Below are 19,284 nucleotides of genomic sequence, written 5' to 3'. Positions count from 1 at the left end.
AATTGCTTGCAGACAGTCAATTCGGTTTTAGGCCCAAAAGATCAACTAGCCAAGCAGTCCACCGATTGACCAATTATATTAGTACGAATATAGATAATGGCATGCCCACTCTCGTGATCTTTTTAGACCTTGCTAAGGCATTTGATACCATTTCTTGTTCTATATTATTACAGAAGCTGGAAAACATTGGAATACGAGGTACACAACTTCAACTTTTTGCTAATTACCTTAGCGGTCGATATCAATGTGTGAAAATTGGTCAATTCATAAGTCCTGAACAAAAAAATACTGATTACGGAATTCCGCAAGGAAGCATCTTGGGCCCCAGTTTGTTCCTAATCTATATAAATGACCTCTGCAGCTTGCCACTCAAAAATGGTGTCATCCTATCATACGCCGATGACACGGCTCTACTGTTCTCAGCGAAATCACGATCGGAGGTTTATAATCATGCCCAGAATGGTTTTAATATGGTTTCTAACTGGCTTTATAACAATCTTTTAACGTTAAATTTAGATAAAACAAAACATATTTTATTTACGATTAGAAATAATAACATTCCGCTTACTAACTTCAACATTATTGCACATAATTGTAGAACATACGCTGACAACGCATGCACTTGTTACACTTTAGCTAAAGCTGATCATATGAAATACCTCGGCGTGACGATTGACACAAATCTAAATTTCCGTAAACATATCGATTTACTGTGTACGCGAGTACGCAAATTAATCTATGTTTTTAAGAATTTACGTGATATAGCCGATTTTAAATTAATTAGACAGGTCTATTTAGCTTTGTGTCAATCCATTATTACGTACTGTATAACTTCATGGGGTGGCGCTGCAAAAACAATTTTATTGCCTTTAGAACGTGCTCAAAGAGCAATCTTAAAGGTCGCTACCTTTCGTCCTTTTAGATTTCCCACTCAACAGCTTTACGCGGCATGTAAGGTACTAACAGTGCGACAGTTAGCCATTCTAAACATAGTATTGCATCAACACACTGAACTTCCTTATGACCGAACACCTTCAGATAAGAGGAGAAAAGACTTCGTTTGTATGAAGACGCAAACCAAACGTGTTTTTGCAAATAGATTCTACGTGTTTTTAGGACCCTACCTATATAACAAGCTAAACAAATTACTTAAGATCTATAATTTAAATTATAAAATATGTAATACTACTCTATCAGAATATTTGGCGGAACTTAATTACGGAGACACAGAAAAATTGCTAGAAATTTTAGTATGAATTTAACATTAGTGCATAATAGTTTAATTGTTTCCTGTACTCGTTTATTTAATTAAGTATTTATTATCTTAATTAATCGTAAGTTTGCTTAGTTTTTTTAATCGACTAAGTTATAAATAGCACATAACATAAATATCTACCCCTTGTAACTTTAATGAAGTGATGGCCTGAAACACAGGTTTGTATAAACCTACATCAGGCAGGTCGCAACATACTACATTTGAAATCCTAGTATAAACATCGTATACCTGTAATTTATTTAAATTAGTCATACAATTGTATTAATTATAAGCTGTAATTTAACCTTTATATAAGAATATACTATGTACCAACTTTCTGTACTATATAAGAAAATTCTGTGTAAATAATGTTTTACGTAATAAATTTTATTTATTTTTATTTATTTTTTTTTTTTTTATTTTTAATATTTGATGTCGACTGTGTCGTCTCCTTGTGTTAGTGTTAAGTTGTCATAGTAGGTATATATTATAGAATTACTAGCTTCCGCCAGCGGCTTCGCCCGCGTGGTGTGTTGATAAAAAGTAGCCTATGTGTTAATCCAGGGTATCACCTATCTACATACCAAATTTCAATCGAATCGGTCCAACCGTTTTTGCGTGATTGAATAACAAACATACATCCATACATTCTCACAAACATTCACGTTTATAATATATGTAGGATGTAGGATGTAGGATGTAGGATATATAGGTATTTTTATAAATATGAACATTAATATGGAGAGAATAAGTTCAAACACCACGGTAATTACTTAATGTGAAATGTAGCCTCCTTCTCAAACCCCGCACATCGTCTTCAGACTAACAAAATCGGTTAAATTGTTCTACCGAGGATATTTGTCAAATCAAAGGAGCGTTTTAATAATTAGGAGACTCAGCATTACAAAAGATATTTTCTTAAAAAAGAGCTAACCACGCCTCAAACGCACCTCAAAATTAATTCTCGAATAAGTCCTAAAGTACGATAGCGGCATATCCCAGTCGCGTGTATCAAGCAAAAACTAGCATTGAAACATTCGTACGACAATCGCGACGCCCGCCCGCCGACCGGACTTCTCTAAGCAATAATTGTAGGGAGAAATAATAACGCCACCACAGCGCCGCCCGTATCCGCTTGCAATAAAAATGTAAAACGAGACCGATAAGCGACTACGCGAAAGGCTCAAATGTGAAACGGTAGTGATGTTACGTGTTGCACAAGCGAGTGTATCGACAATGACGATGTTTTAAATTGTCTATGAATGTCTTGAATATGGTCTCTACTGGCCACAAATGGTTGTTGTGAGTGTGAATATAAAAAAACGTGATCAATTTAACTTTTTACAATAAGAGAAAGACTCTTGGTACTCCACTAGGTACGTACTTTTTACTAACGGTGCCTTTATAGTCTGAATTATATTTAATTCCTTAGAGATGATCCACTAAAAATGTAAGTTAAATCAACACAGTCTTCAATTTTAGCAAAGTACAGTTCTTTGCAAGAAGAATAAGACTTCCGAGAAAATTAGTTATGAAGCAATAAAAATGTAGAAGTAGAGGATGCTGTGAAGCTCAGATAGTAATATTAAACGAAGTCTCCGTAGAACAAAAAATTAAATAAAAATAAACCAAATAATCATTTCTAATATATTAAATGATCAGAATTATCGACATGACATACCAGAATGTTCAATCCCTAACACGCGGACTGTTTGAGTTTTTATGTCCGGATCAAACCGCTAGGTATTTTGTCATACAAAATATAAATGTTGCATACTTCCTTCCTTCATTGGTGGGTTATCTCAATGATTAATTGTCGGGCTCCTACCGGTATGCCTGGCTTTCAACGAGCTAGACAAATAAGAATAAGTATTAGCTTGAATACCGGGCAAAGTTTGAATAACTGGGTACTTTATGTTGTTAGTTGCGGGATTCCTACAAGTTGTGGCCTGGAAAACTAATGTTTCAAGGTTTCTGGTAACTGAGAACTTTTTATGCGTCCAGGCTTAATTAGGACAACAGTGATTTGATTTGGCATTACTTGATTACCAGATTTGCGATTTCACTTAAAATGGACAGTTACGAACTTGACAAGCTGAGATGACCGACTGACTCCACTTTAAAATGTTAAGATAGGCAGTAGAAGTTTTTTCACTTCATCAGTAGAAGTTTTTTACAAGCAGGATTTTTTTAGGATAGGTACCAAGTGAGACTTTATCAGGAAATATCATATTATCATCTACTTTATACACCCGAATAAGGGGATAAAGATCGCCAGCCAATGGACCCCTGATGATGGAAGGCGACCTAGAAGCAGGCCTAGGAAGCGCTGTCGAGAAGACCTGGACACTTTCCTCGCCAATTAGCCTCAACGTGTAGATGGATAGAGATGGAGAAGGTAAACACAGAAGTTTACACAGAAGTGGGGCAGCATGCACGGTCTTACAAAAGAATCAAGCATAAACATAAGAAAAACGTATAAAGGAAGTAAAGGGTTTTGTTAATCATGTGCTTCCTGATTACATCTGTAAAAAAGTTAGTATCGTTCAAAGTTTACACCGCCATTGTAGAAGGTACATTAATTATGAATTCCTGAGATTACTAACTAGGCAAGCAATTGAAGACAGGAGAATAACTTTAGACTACCTGCACACGACTCGCTTCGAGACCCACTAAATCGTTAACATATAAACCATCTAATTCTAGTGGTTACTCACAAAATGCGGCCTGATATTAAGGCGAACGAAGCTACCGACTTGCAGGCCATTATTACACTCCACAATCAAATTGTAAGTAATTTCAATAAATATGGCTACTGCAGAACCTCGCTATACTTACTAACCCTTTATATAGGGTACTAATAAACAGTTAGGCATCACGAGAAAGCCGATCGATCTTAAAATTGATATGTTTATTATGACTTTCTCACGATCCGTGGATAGACGAGACGTTTTATTAAGATTTTTTGCTTTAAGGTCAGGATCGCGAGCTGGTTTTTAGTGCTTTCAATTCGTGGCTACCAAGCACTTCGTTTATCTAGCCACAGAGGTTTAAATTACGCTGGTAAAATAATATCGAGGTTACATTTTTTGTAATAATCCTTTTACGCATCGTTAATAATTCTTTCTTGCATTCCTAATTGTAAGTAACTTTGGGTATTAATTATTGCATTTTTCGTAAAAACAATTATTTTATAAAACACATACATTAATCACAAATATTTTTTTTATTTCATGCTATTCACTTCACCGGATAAACAATAAACAAGATAATTGTAGAGGCATTTAAAAAAAGACTCAATTAAATTAAATAGATACATAAAAGTACGATAATGATGAAAACTATTACAAGCAGAAATATATAAACTATATCAATATGACATGATATAGTTTACCTTTATATCTTTACTTTATATAAATTAAAATGTAGTTACACAAAGCAACATAAAAAAGACACCACGCAACTGTATGCAATTTTAAGTTCTTTGCCGCAAATATAATTGTTTAATAGCCTGTAACACAAGTTTGTAATTTTTCCGATTACCCGTACCGGAGAGGCCATAAAACGATTTCGGAATTAGTTTTTGAAGACTTCATTTAGCCGCACTTTGTATAATTTGCAATAATTTAAATTACACGGCGATGATTTTTAAGAGTCATTTGGAATAGTCAGTAGTTAAAGACTGCTAATGCTAACACTACATGCATTGTATTCATGAAGCTCGTATACCTTCTATCTCGAGTTATCTTGAATTTCTCTGATGGCTATCAAGTCAAATCAAAAAAAATCAAATCAAGTCAATCAACTAGAAGAGGGAACTAACGCTTTGTTCTATAGACAACACTGGGTTTGAATAGACCATAAACGAGCTTGATCTAATTCTTCCACTTACATAAATACGAATACAGGTGAATCACTGTCTCACGGACAACAAAAAGCTGAAATGATGATGATGATGATGATAAATACCATATTAAACTTGAGTGAGATTTAACTTTAATCTGATTTTTTATTTGTAGGTACGTCTTCACCAGACCACGGGACTATAGAGGATTTTTGCAAGCCGAACGTGGGGAACGGGAAGTCACTACGCTGAAGACCTTTTGAGACAACTTTAATGAAATGGTGACGCAATAAATTTGTACTATTATTATGATTGTCAAAACTAGCAGAATGTAAGAGAAGGTATGCATTAACTAGCAGTTTTGCAGGAAAGTAAGCAGTACTCATGATCTGAAGGGATCATGAGTTGACACGGTTGATATTCTATTGTCTTGTAATTTATGTCAGAGCAAAGGTTAATGAATAAAAAAAAAACTTGATTGGAACAGCGGATGCAGTGTCGATAGCCAACGATCATGTAATACTCCAGTTACGACGTAACAAAGAATCATTCAAGTTATTGAAGTCAGACATAATAACTGTTTTGTGCGATTTAAAACATTTTGGTTTTTATCGCGGACTAACTTCTGCGGTCTGCGTCTGGGATGGTATAAAATCGAACACCTAGATCTAAAGAGGACTAGACTTGAAACAAAAATTACTATTTTTTTTTTAAATACGAAATACTGATTCTTCCTTCCTCGTGCGTTGTGAAATCTGTATTGAAAAGTGCTTTTTGTATTCAGTCAGAATATATATTTTTTTTTTTTTTTTTATATCTTCATTCTTTTTTAATTATTAACAATAGGTGTTTATTTAATTACATCACTCGCGTTAATCAAATTTATATACATATTTACAACACAAAAAAAAAAAGAATATATATTTAAATCTATTTTGTTTTTTGGTTGAGGGGTATTCGTTCAAAGAATTGGATAGTACTTATACCTAACCCAAAAAAGTAGATTTTTTTAATTAATCCCCTTCTAGACCTAGGTGCGCAATATGGTGTCGAATGTCGATGTTCAAAGTTATTCATTTTTTATTTCCTGAGGAAAGTAACATAATCGGAAAAAGGATGACTAAGGTACTTGTGAAGTTTCCAGTCATGTTCCACTACCGTCTAGCTAGACCCACTCCTTACAAATGCATTATTTGTTTAACAGATATTAAACGCTCCACTACCATAGAAATCACAAATTACTAGATGGACAAATGGACATACTAGTTTTAATATTTCCCTTTGAAGGACAGCCTATCATTTAGCTGTCACGTTTGGCTAGCTTTGAATAGAAAATGTATTATATTTTTTTTCTTTTAAATTCTAGGGTTTAAGCCTAGGTACTCATATCTTTTCATAGTATTAGATGATAATAGACTTGTCTCTAAGTGCCTATTACAAGGAGCGAAGTGATGGTTTTTGATTTTTAACGTACACTTAGGTTCTGTTACCTACTGGTAAACGTACTTTATTGTAACAAGTAATAATTTGTGAAACACAATCTTCATAGGTCTTGAATTTCTACATAGGTACTATTGGAACGTTTGAAAAACAGAATATCTAGCTGGTAGCAGATGTTTTAGTGAAGACAAGGTTTAGACGGAAAGCTATTGTACACGTCCGTCCAAATATCTAATTTAGTTAGAATATTTGAGAAGGAAGATCATAACTAAATATTCATTCACGCGGTCTAATTTGTGATGAAACAATATAGATAACAACAAAGTGTACCATTAGTGGTATGTTCGCATTGGTCTCAAATTCTTCATTTGCATTTCATGAATGCAAAAAGTCGTGTACTGACTCCAAAAATGTATGGAACCTTCCACGAGCTAACCCAAACGCCTTGCAAGAGTATTTTAATTATAGGAATAATAATTCAAAAAGGTAATTACAGTAAAAAAAGTAATGATGCTCACGCTTGTGTATATTCCAATGTAGATAGATAGGTCACATCGAAAGCGGAGCGGATTGCGTTAAGGATTGAAAAACGTAACGCAAAGAGTGAAAAGTTTTGGTAATTTGTTGTTAACACTCCTAAGAAAGTAGCGCGCCAAAATGCGGGTGTTCGGGGGACGAGGAACTTTACTAGCTCCGACCTTACACGCCTTCTATGGAACCCACCCATTATTGTCAAAATAAAATCAACAATCAATCGAGACCAATCTTTGACTGATTAGTTTTGATATGACCAGGAACCCCAACTCCTCGTTATTGATCACGCCTGTTGTACGTTGATAGACCTACAAGAAGGCACCTGCCTTTATTATGGCATCTCCGGTATCCTTCCTTCCTCCGTGGCACTACACCTGATAGCTCACTTCGATGTTGATGGATATACCAATTTCACTAAGAGAGTGATGCAAAGCGTACCTTAGTCTCCATATAGGTGATCCTTTGAACTCCTTGCAAGCAGAAATCGGTCAGGCAAATATCCTTACATAAATTCTGTCTATCTACCTGTCGTGCATTCAGCAAAACTTCTGAACCGATAATGAAATTGAAATCTAATGTGGAGGAAGGATAGTTTGAGAGAGGACATAACTGAGATTTGGGGGAAATTGTAAGGCACAGTTAGTGTATATGTAGGCATAATATAACTGCATCATCTAAATCCGCTGCCCTTATAATAAAGACAAGTACCCGCTGACAGTGGCACCTCGCTTATTATAATACATAATAATTTGTGGTGAGTAGCGGCTACCGAAACAAAAAGCAAGAAGTGCAAGGGCATATTATATTTTTATAATTCCTAATAAGGGAGTGCGCTTGCTCGCGGCGGGTGCGCAACTCTTCATCGAACTCAAATTGATCTTTATATGGTCAATGTTGCTGATATGATATTATGTCTAGATCATTTAAGTTTTTGACCTGAGCTAATTTCTTCTGAAGGTTTTCCTGTATTCATTGGTAATGATTAATAATCTGGTGCTATTTATTAAAATGTTGATGCTAGTAGAAAGTCTAGGCTTGCCTTAGTGACGAAAACTTACGCTCATCGCCATCATCATCATCAGCCTTATTATCGTCCCCTGCAGGCTACCGACCTCTACTCATACAGGGATGGAATTGTTGATAATTATCACGGTCATTCATGGTGATAGGTTTCCTCACTATGTTTTCCTTCACCATCAATCAATCATAAATACTATCACTCGTCCAAAGATGGATTTGAACCCTACCAAAATAAGCTGCGCTAAACTTTGATAAGCAGCCTGTACTCTAATGTGTACCTGTCTGCATCTGAGTATGCCCAAACGATAGGTTTCACAGGTTTCTCAAGGGAATTGTTTTATAAGTTTCAACATTTTCAGAAACACGTTGACATTACTATTAGGTTGGAACACGCCGAGGGCGAGAATAACAGGCAAGAACCCAAATTGGGATAAACTGTCAGTTTGCGAGTTCACACGAGTTTCTCGGGCTGTGGGAAAGCAATTGATTCCGTCTATATTTTTGTGGCTTTACCTTAACAGAAAATAATTTACCTTATTTCAGGAGCCACTGATCGCATTTGAAATTCTATTTCGGTGTTAAATAGCCCACTTAGGTATCGAAGAACGCTTTAGAGACAATCATCTGAGCTAGAAGGTATTGTATAAAATATGTTTAAATTACAATTAGACAATCATTCACATGTTAGCTAATTATAGACTTCTACAAGTATACATATATTTAAGTCCTATAACATTTTGATATTAATTGCTCAAAAATAAAATAACCAGAACCCCAGACCATATTTTTATCCGTAATTACGTAAAAAGGAAAGATATAATATTAACAAATTATCTTGTCTTGTGTGTGTCGGGAACTGAAAGCGCACAAAGTTACCACGGCGTTGCGAATACTTTGACATCAATCAAGGAGCGATTTGAACTCGAATATGTATTATTTGCGCTAATATTTATGCCATAGAATTACATGGTGCGCGCCGATATACGATACCCAAGCACACGTCAGTTCCGAGGTAGGCAACGGACTTGTGGGTGTACAATATGATTTAAGTAATTCATTTCGGATTGAGCAATTTTATTTGTAGCGTTTCCGAATTTTTTGTACAGATAATTAAATAATGAAATTGTATTTACTTAAATTGCTCCAGGAACACATTATGTATGTATCCGATAGATATTTACAAACGCAGACACAATTTATTCCACATCATCATCAATTTTCTATCGCCCAAATCATGCAGCGTCTACAGTTGCAAAAAAAAAACATACATGGGGCACCCTCGAAAATATTGAACTACTTAGATTTCATTACTTCGCGACGGGAGACGAAAAAAGTTAAAAATGAAAAATATTTAAACAAGCTATTAGGGGCCCGCAGAGCACGCCCTGTGGTATCCCGAGGGTCTACGCGACAACAGAACTGCTCAATGCAATACGCTCAGCGGGGTTCCGTACTTGCCAAATCATATAAAATGTCGGTTTTAAGGCGTGGTGGGTGCTCAATCACCCTTGAAATTATGTTATCAGGATTTGGAATTAGATTTTCAATGGATTTGTTTACTGCCGACACCTTAGTACAATCGACGAATTGTTGTTGCTGTTTTAAGGGCTGTTTTGCTATTTCAGAGGAAGAGGTGTCAGTACATGCTACGTTTTAAGAAAAATATGCACGATAAGTACGCCATAAAGTTTGGCTGAAAAAAATAATGCGTATTCATATTTACCATCACAACATTCCTTTCCTCCCCATGAATTCAATCAAAAAACCAGTGGGTACAATGATGTTAACAGACAAAAAGTACTGTTACAGCCTTTTTATCGTCCCACTGCTGGGCACAGGCCTCCTCCCACATGGAGAATTGGTAATTTGTGGATATAAGCATACCTATTTGGTTGCCCTCTACCTACAGACAGTCCCTTACAATTCTGGTAATCTCCATTAGACGAACACTAGATAGTTTTTTTTTGTTTTCTACAAAAGCATTGCCTCGCAATCTGCACGTTCAAAGGCCTGTCATTATATATCGGTATTTATTAAAACGTATAATACAATTTTACCGTCAAACTGAATTTATTTATTGTAAAAGCCACGATCAGCCGCTCGCAACGTATAATCTTAAAGGTATTAACTGAACATAAACGCAAACCTTTTAATATTATATTGTTGCAAACAATAAATATTATCATGACGGACGGACAGAGTGCACTTGTTAAATAATAATAGTTAGGTTAAACGCGCTCCCTCGAGCTATATTTCTAGACGAGCACTAACAATTATTGCGGTCGTAAAGTGCTGTTGAAAATGTTGTTATTTCTAGTAAAAAGTAAACGCTTTTCTAATTTATTATGACTAAGCTACACACCTGATAAATAGTTATTTATCGGCTGTCACTTTGCCTTGTAGAGAAAAGGCTTTCTCATGTTGAGAAATATTTAATAAATGCATTTAATAACCTATCACCTAATGAAATTTTAATCCGCATACTCTACTGAAGTTAAAATGGATCGATTGAGAAGGTCAGATAAGCAGTCGCTCCATGTAAAACACTAGTACTCAGTTCCATCCGGTAAAGAATGGAAATCGACCCCCAAAAAGGTTGAGAAAAGGTTAGGCAGAACATGACTCCTTTTTAAAGTATAAAGTAATAGAAAGGGAAAGTTAATGAGTGAACTGTTAAATAATAATTAATGCTATGGACAATGGGGATGAGATGTGTCCTCTACCCCTCGTAAAGCGTATGTCACGATAAACTTTCTGATTATGGAGGGTTAGTCTCACTAGATAAAAATGCCTGCATTGTGTATAAAATGTTCAGACTTTCCCGAATGTTTGGGAGCAAGATTGTGTTCGTAGAAAAATAAGGAGGCACTATTGTGAATGACTATTTATTTATGACCCCTCGTCAATTGATATCGTCACAACAGCAAAGTTACTATTGTTACAATATAAATACGACGATTTCCCTTCTGCGATTAAAGGGGATAGATATTAAAGGGGATAGGTATGCTGAAAAAAGTTAGACAATTATCTTCTATACCTACCTACTGAATGTTTTTCTTTTCCCTTATCCGTTTCACTTCAATTACCTACAAGCTGTTGATTTGCATCCGTGCAATATTCAAGGACGTAATTATAATAATGTAATGATTCTCAACCCAAATCAACAAAAAAATTGTACGTCATTTTTTTTTCGGAAATCCGGCAATGTCATCTAGCCGTATTTAAACTCGGCGCGTGTGTTACTAGCCTTAAAACCGTGCTGCGCCCTCACACATACGCAAACACAAACCATACGTAACGATAATTCATAAATATCATTCATCATATTGGGTTATTAATACTATAACATTGCAATGACAAAAAAAGCAGTGCATATTAGCTATTTCCCGTCTACTGTAATTCCAATCGATTATTTACGTATTTTATGTCGACCTCCTGAAATATTGCACAGATGCAAATCAACACCTTGTATTTACTAAAAAATATAAAATCAGACCTATCACAAAATGCCTAAAATATAGGAATAAACTCGAGGAAATACTTATAGGTAGTGGATAGGTCGGGGCAATGTTGAAAATGAGACTGGCAGCGCCATCTATGAAGAACGAAGCGAACCAACAAGGTAGGCAGCTGCCTACCCAAGAGCCTGACCATAACCTACGTCGCCTTGCAACCTTTTTTGAAATGGAACTGTAAAATGAACCAAAGTTAAATCTCTCAAAGTTCTACGTGACCATTGTCCATGTGTAGCGCTTTAGTAGAAAGTGAGCATTATGATAGTAACTGTAGCCTCGGTGTTGGATTCAATGCATTGTGGTCTGTAGGTAACTATTATATAATCTGTGTCTGTAGGTAGTCAAAAAAAACATAAAGGCTCCGTAGACTTAATTGAAAATGATGGGATCTTTCGCGTTGGAAACATTTGGGGAAAACCTAACCTTATTTTAGGTAAACAATGCGATATGCGAGCTAAAACACGTTTTTTTAATCTATCAAGCTTGATCTTGCTAGCCTTTACCTCTCTGCTCGACGAGGTTTTGACCTTGCATATGACATTACCGTTGATTTCGGTTTGCTATTTTAGACAATGTTTAGTCTGCAGTTCATCTCAGTAAGGTACTACTATTTGTTCGGAACATTCTATTTAGTACGTAGTACATTTTGGAATCGCGACATGGCACATGAATTCTAAGTCCGTAATGCCTTATGAGAGTCAAGACTTATGAGCAATATTTTTACTACAACTTTAGAGCACACTTATTTGACAACAACGTGCAAAAGTTCAAATGGGGTCAGTAAAATCAGAAATAGATACCTACCTAATAATTACGTGTTCCTAAGTCTATCGAAAAGTTAGGCGTTTTAAATTTAGTGAAAACTTACCAATAAATAAAATCGGATCACTTTCTCAAACGCAACACAAACGTCACATTTATAACATTTTCAATCCAGGTTCAAAAATAATCTTCCTTGTTCTATTAATCTGTCAATGCCTTTTATTTGATACCAATACTGACAGATTTTTGAAAAAAAAAATTGTTGACGGAGGCCGTCTTCCTTCCGTCTTGGACCAGCTTTCGCTGAACAGCGATTAGCACTTGCGACTATTTCCCCTTTCAAACAGTAAAGTCGTCATTAACTTTTGCGAGAACTATAGCTCAGTTAAAAAGTTGGAAAGTAACGAACGGCAAGTTTGGCAGGACTACAGGAATTCTGCACATAAAACACCCGTAGTACCTAATAAATAACTCTTCAGAAATCCTAGAAACCGAAGAATTTGGTAATTTATTCCGGCTACAACGTATTTTCTGCCACTGATTTCACAGCCTTATTTCAGAATTAATAAAATCATTTTACTTTTTCTTATTTATTTTCAGAAAGTGCAATATCGTAAATATGTAAATATATCTATTTAAATAAAAAGTAATCTGTCTATATATAGGTATATAAAAATGAAACCCGCTTTCCGTTGTCACGACATAACATGAAAACGGCTTGACCGATTTGGCTGAAAATTAGAGGGGAGGTAACTTAGACCCGGGAGAAGGTTTTTGTCATCCGGCTACGGGACGAGTGTAATATAAATTAAAATATAAAGTTATTAAATCGATTCTTTATTTTAACGAATCGTATCATTCGATGTCAAACTTCTATCACCATCGCCATCTCGTCTATGCGTCTTTAAATTTAAAAAAAAACTGCTTATGTAAACAAATATGGCGACTTCGATCCAGCATTACTACGAGTATTGGATTTTCAAAAGGTATATTTCTAACGCGATGCTAAATATGAAAGGTTAGAAGGCGTAAAAATAATTTAAATTTATTTCGTTATTTTATTTAGTACACACAAATACGGTTTGATTGGAAAGAAAATAAATATGAGCATAAATAATTAGGATAGTGTATGACTCATTTGACGGAACCGATTTGGATCTTTACCGAGCTTACGGTGACATTGATGTTCGGGACCGATCGGGGTCCGCTACGGACATCGATATATATGTACTACGTACTAGATAGAACGTTCCGAACAAAAAGCTTACCACACTGAACTGCACTGCATTCTATGCAGTGCCCAAAATGGCAAATCAGAGCGATTTTAACACCTGCGTCAGATGGATGTCTATGAAACGACAATTATAAAATAGAAAATACATATCAAGGTATAAACTTACACATATAAACTATTCGAGAGTCAAGTTAGTAAAATTACACGCTGTTCATGCTATTACAACGCTTGTATATCATACTTTTCATTTATAATTCAATTTTACAAATATGCATTAATTTGTTCCCGCCCGCCATCTTGAATTATGGATTAAGAAAATCGTGCAGAAACAGATGTGCCATAAAACTAGCAGTAGGTAAAATATCAATGAAAACAGACTTCACTTTGTCATGGTATGTTCTTACTTTCAAGAAAAAATAATTAAATTCGCGAAAATTTGTGATAGCCCTCTTAAGAAAAAAACATCGTAATTAATATTAAAAACCCTAAAAATAAGTTCCTGGTTTTAATATATTACATGATTTTGCATTCAATTAGATATAAATAAACTTTTTGATATATTACATGATTTTGAATTCACTTAGATACCTATAAACTTTTTGAGTAATGAAAAATGTAGGCAAAATACGAGCGACACTTCTGCAATTAACATCAATGAGGATGACTACATGTCACAATACGTCAACGAGATGTCAACAGACGACTTATCGGGTAAATTATTTGTATGGATGTTCTTGTCTATCGCTAGAATATATGTCAATGGCTACGGACAAGTAGTTAAGTAAAAAGACCTCTTGAAAGCAATCTGATCGACTAACGAAAAATGAGTAAGTAAAACAAACAGAAAATTCTATTAAAGAGTAAGGTAACGTCCGTCACACAATAGTTAATTAAGTCAAGACTTTAATTGAAATTATCGAGCCTACCAGAAGCGCATTACACTCCGTCATCGTAATGAGCAAAGACTAATCGACTTCACAGATGCGACCAACATACTTTCACAAACTGCCTACAGGATAATCTCTCATTGAACAAACGTACAGCAAAATAAACTTTTTATAAAAAAATACTTTTCTAAGCTTATAGGTATGATTTAGATGTGATGTGATAGTATTTGACAGTTCTCTGATGATAATGTACCTCTAGGAAGCTTGACGATTTTCATTACAGACTGCAAAGTGAATAACCGCGAAACTTTGGAAAATCATGTAGGTACCTACAATATCAAATTAATTATAATTGTACTACCATCTAGAGTTATTTATAGGTTTCTAACTATATTTTTTGTGTGATTGATTGTTAGATGTTAGGGGTGATGAAGATTGACACTGTGAATGTTACTGGCAGTAGTTTTACAGCAAATCCATGAATCTATGCACCTACGGAAGACTGTATGTATACGGATGACTGAATAATAGGTACTTGGTTGATAAAACAATTTACAGCGCTTCGTCAAAACAATAACCAGTCAAAATGATCTTCCTATATTAACAAATATTACTTGGCTTTGCATTAACGATTTTATTTATTGTTTCTAACTGTTTCAATGGCACCCATTGGACTACTTGGAGTATCATGTAACAAATAATGCATACGACAATTACCTACCTAACAATAAAAAATATGACCTCAGTTTAACACAAAACAAGCGAGCTAATTTTAACAAATGAATTGGCGACCTCCTAAGTTGGTTTAGTACAAAATTAGGTATCTAATATGAAAATAAATCTCAGATTATATACGTAAACAGGCACAAAAATATTGAATGAGCCAACTCAAACCAGTGTCGACTCTGGTCCGAAATATGTAGTCTAGTGCGACGATAGCCTGCCTGCCTACCTGGATGGCGATGGCGGCGGCGCGGCGGCGGCGACGCGACGTCCCTTTCCCTCAAGGCTACTCGCTTGCACAAATTAACATATCCATTATTCCAACGGCCTAAAGTCTCAATTCCGGTAACCATCAAATATTTTGAAGCATGCTTACCGGACAACCGAGCCTCGGCAAACCCGATAGCAATACAAAGTTTAAAACTAAAAAAAATACAGCCAAGTTCCAAGGTAGGTAAATAATAAGTTGTCATTCGCAAAGCACAAATATTAACAATTCTCTATAACTAGCCTAGGTACCTACTTTATTCATTATTTTAAATTATTTAAATGAAAATAGGAGCAGTTCGCAATTATATTTCAATATCTAATGTAGCACATTATCGACATTGGTAGGTACAACATTTCAATAGAAGATGCAAAATTAAATAGCATCAACAACACAAAACATAAACAACAACATCGGATAACTGTCAGAAAAGCCTCGTGCGCGCACACAAATTTCAACTTTATTGCAAAACACACACAACAATATGACACTTACCCTAGCTTAAACGATCCGGTAGCAGATATATTTGTCTGATTCACTGGTTTAAAACACTGGACGAGTATAAACAAAGTTACAAAGTGAATGAATATAAAGCGGCGCGTCGGCGCAAGAGTGTTGTGGTAACGGAATCGAGCGTCGTCGGTCGTCGCAGGTGACAGGCGACGGTGGCGCCGCGGCGCTGAGCGGCGACCCCGTGGAACAAGGACGCCGCGCCCCCGCGCGCCGCCGACGCCGAACCCGTCTGGACCTCGCGTGTCTTTTTTTGTTCCGAGCAAAAGGAAAGTCGTCGCCCGTTGATATTATTGAGAAAAATACTTCGACCTACGCATTTTGTAGTTTTTTTTATAAACTTGTCTTAATGTCGGTAGATGTAAATTAGAATACCTGGTTTACTAAGCACATGATCTTTGTTGTTTTGTTTTGTGTCTGATAGGTAATAATTAAGTAGCTACTATAATGTTGATTTACTATTTCCATAGTTTTTGCGTTTGCTACACAAATGCAATCAATAAGAGACACTCATGCTGGTTCCCCATTGTAGTCGTTCGTCGTGCAAAGGGAATTATACCTACAGGTAGGCTACTCAGGGCATTTCCCGATTGCATGCATAAGCATATGCTTACGCATAGGTCATGTACCTACTTAGGTACCTACGAACCATTATCTACTTATTTACACGAAGTGTAAATAAATATTTAGTTTACATGTGTAGGCTGAGGGATGGATGAGGAAAACATATTCGTAGTTTGCGCTTTCCCTGATTCAGCGCTGTGTGCCTGGGCATAGGCGACAGGTAAAACACCGGTTTTGTCACTACCTACCCAACAATAGCGTCACTACAGATTATCGGTCATGGTGGCTGTTCCAACCAGCTGCGCAGCTGCACATACGAATTTGCGCGGACACAGGTGCGCTCCCTACCTATCCCTTCACTCTCGTAGTCCGATGTGATGGAACGGCAATCCGTCACGACCAGAGAGCGATTTGATGTACTTACGGGTGTATCAATCACCAACTTCCATAGGTACTCCAAGCTGCTTTGTGAAGATCTTTTCAAAGCGATGTCTCGGGCCGAGCCGGGCATCGAACCCAATGCATTGCAATCGTGCTACACGACTATTAGACCAGCTAGGTAAAGTCCAAACTTAGATTGTAACTGTTTGGTAGGTTCCCGCATATCCTTTTGTTGAGTTCTTTTAGGCTCGTATTAGAATAGCGAAGTTGATTTTATATTCCTACAAATACTTACCTTAAGTCGTGGTGGCCTTGTGGGTAAGGAATCAACCTCTCCAGTATGAGTATGGGTGCGATACCAAGTAGGTAAGTAAAATTCGAAAGGCACTATAAACTGTAGGTTCCGACTATCATTCGAACCTCTTTGGCAGCCGTTATGGGGTAATCAAAGCCTGACAACAGCCTAAAGTCTGACAACCTGTCTTACCTATGGGCATTGGGTTGCCCGGGTAACTGGGATGAGGATTTCAGATAGGCAGTCTCTTATTACAAAATGGGAAAAGGCTAGGTACATGATGACTTAGCTGTGCTCATGCGCCTGAGCTGTTACCCCCCGCTTCCGGAGGAAACCTCACCGCCCGCACCCGGGTAAAATAAAGCCTAAACTCCACACTGTAGGTACTATGTTAATCCAGTGTATAGTTTCCTTCCTACAATAGGTACTTGATACTAGCTGCATAGATTACTATAACAGCTGTTCCACATGTCTTTATCTATACTTACTAATACGATAAACATATTTAGGTATTTACTGGTCTGATTTGATAAATTCTTTGACAGTTGGAAAGCTACCTATACTCTTCCCAAGTCACAAAGGCTACATTTTACACTTCATGGGACGCGGGTGAAACCGCGGGAAAACGGATAGTTTATACTGATGCTGGCAACACCGGCTTCGCACGGCCCGTGCGTATTGTTACCCGTGCGGCACGGGTAACAGTATTTCTCCACTATTTAATGGATTTTATTCTCAGATCAAAGATTCTATTATATATAGGCCTACATATTAACCTTCCTCTTCAATCACTCTATCTATTAATAAAACCTCACGAAAATCGGTTGCGTAGTTTTGAAGATTTAAGCGTACAAAGGTACAGAAAAAGCGACTTTGTTTTATACTATGTAGTGATTATAAAGAGGAAGTATTCTTGTTTGTTTGTAACGGATAGGTAAACTCAAAAACTACTGTGCCGATTTAAAAAAAACTTGTTTTTAATTGTTGCTTTCCAACAGTGGGAAAGCTACACACTTCCCGAGTAACATTTGTATGGTACGGTCATATCCCGGTAGGTACGGGCAAAACCTAGTTCCCACGGAACGCGGATGAAACCGCGGCAAAACGGCTAGTAATTTGTAAAACCTCAAGTCATATTAAAGGAACGCAAGTATGCAAAATATAGTGTTCTAGATAAACAAGGATTACCTACCATTAAAACTTGTCGTATGTGGAGCGTCCAGAAATTGTTGTTCGGTGCGTCGCCAAGTCGGTTGGGTTAATAAGCCTTTTCTTGACATCACTTTAATTAGGTACATCTGTAGTGACAATAATATGATGACAAGTTTGTGCAGACTTTAAATGTAATGTAATTTTTGAGACGCTTATAGATAAGTATATCGTAGATCTTGCCGAACACATTGAGTAAACTGATAGGGCGATAGCTGGACGGGTCCGATTTTGATTTACCGGGTTTGGGAATACCGATTACGGTAGCCTCTTTCCATGCCTGTGGGACCACGCATGTCATGGCGCAATTGAACATCGCGGTCATGAGCATTACGAAGGAAGGGTAGGGTTTTGAATACCTTATTGGCTATTGGTTATTCTATCTGGGCCCGGAGCTTTACAGGGTTTGAGACGTTTGATGATCTCTGCCACTTCGTCTGGAGTGACGGGAGGCAAGGGATCGTCGGGGTCTTCTTGCGGTATTAGGGAGGATCTGCGCTCGACTTCGGCTTTGAACTTTTGTAGGTGAGCCGGGTCGACCGGTTGGGTATAGTTATCGGCACGAATCTTGAGCTCTGACCTTCAGCTGCGCAGAAAAAATGTATTGGGTCCCTTTTGTGGTATGAAGTGAGGCGCGGGGGCGGCCAAAGGGGTGTTTGGCCCGCAGTGCATCGCGTCATAGCCGTCACTCGGGATTGGTTCTTTGCTAATAAATCACTTCTGCGCAGATGTAGGTCAGAGCTCAAGATTCGTGCCGATAACTATAATAGGCGAGTATTGAGCCTCGAGGCTATCGGCCAGACATTCCTCGAGACTTTATACAGCCCAAAAGCCTTTTATATG

General features: G+C 36.9%; 1 protein-coding gene across 1 annotated transcript in view; it reads right to left on the bottom strand.

The window, feature by feature from the left end:
* Window positions 1-16,101, bottom strand: part of LOC124644942 (protein bric-a-brac 1-like) — a 274,319-nt gene extending 258,218 nt beyond the window's left edge. The window contains exon 1 of the mRNA XM_047184639.1: window positions 15,978-16,101. The gene's annotated coding sequence lies outside the window, so the exon portion shown is untranslated. The remainder of the gene's footprint in view (window positions 1-15,977) is intronic.
* Between the last annotated feature and the right edge of the window lie 3,183 nt (window positions 16,102-19,284).

This window comes from Helicoverpa zea, chromosome 31, assembly GCF_022581195.2.
Source record: "Helicoverpa zea isolate HzStark_Cry1AcR chromosome 31, ilHelZeax1.1, whole genome shotgun sequence".
Lineage (NCBI taxonomy): Eukaryota > Metazoa > Arthropoda > Insecta > Lepidoptera > Noctuidae > Helicoverpa > Helicoverpa zea.
The sequence above is the reverse complement of the archived record's forward strand: the minus strand, read 5'-3'. Positions and strand labels throughout refer to the sequence as shown.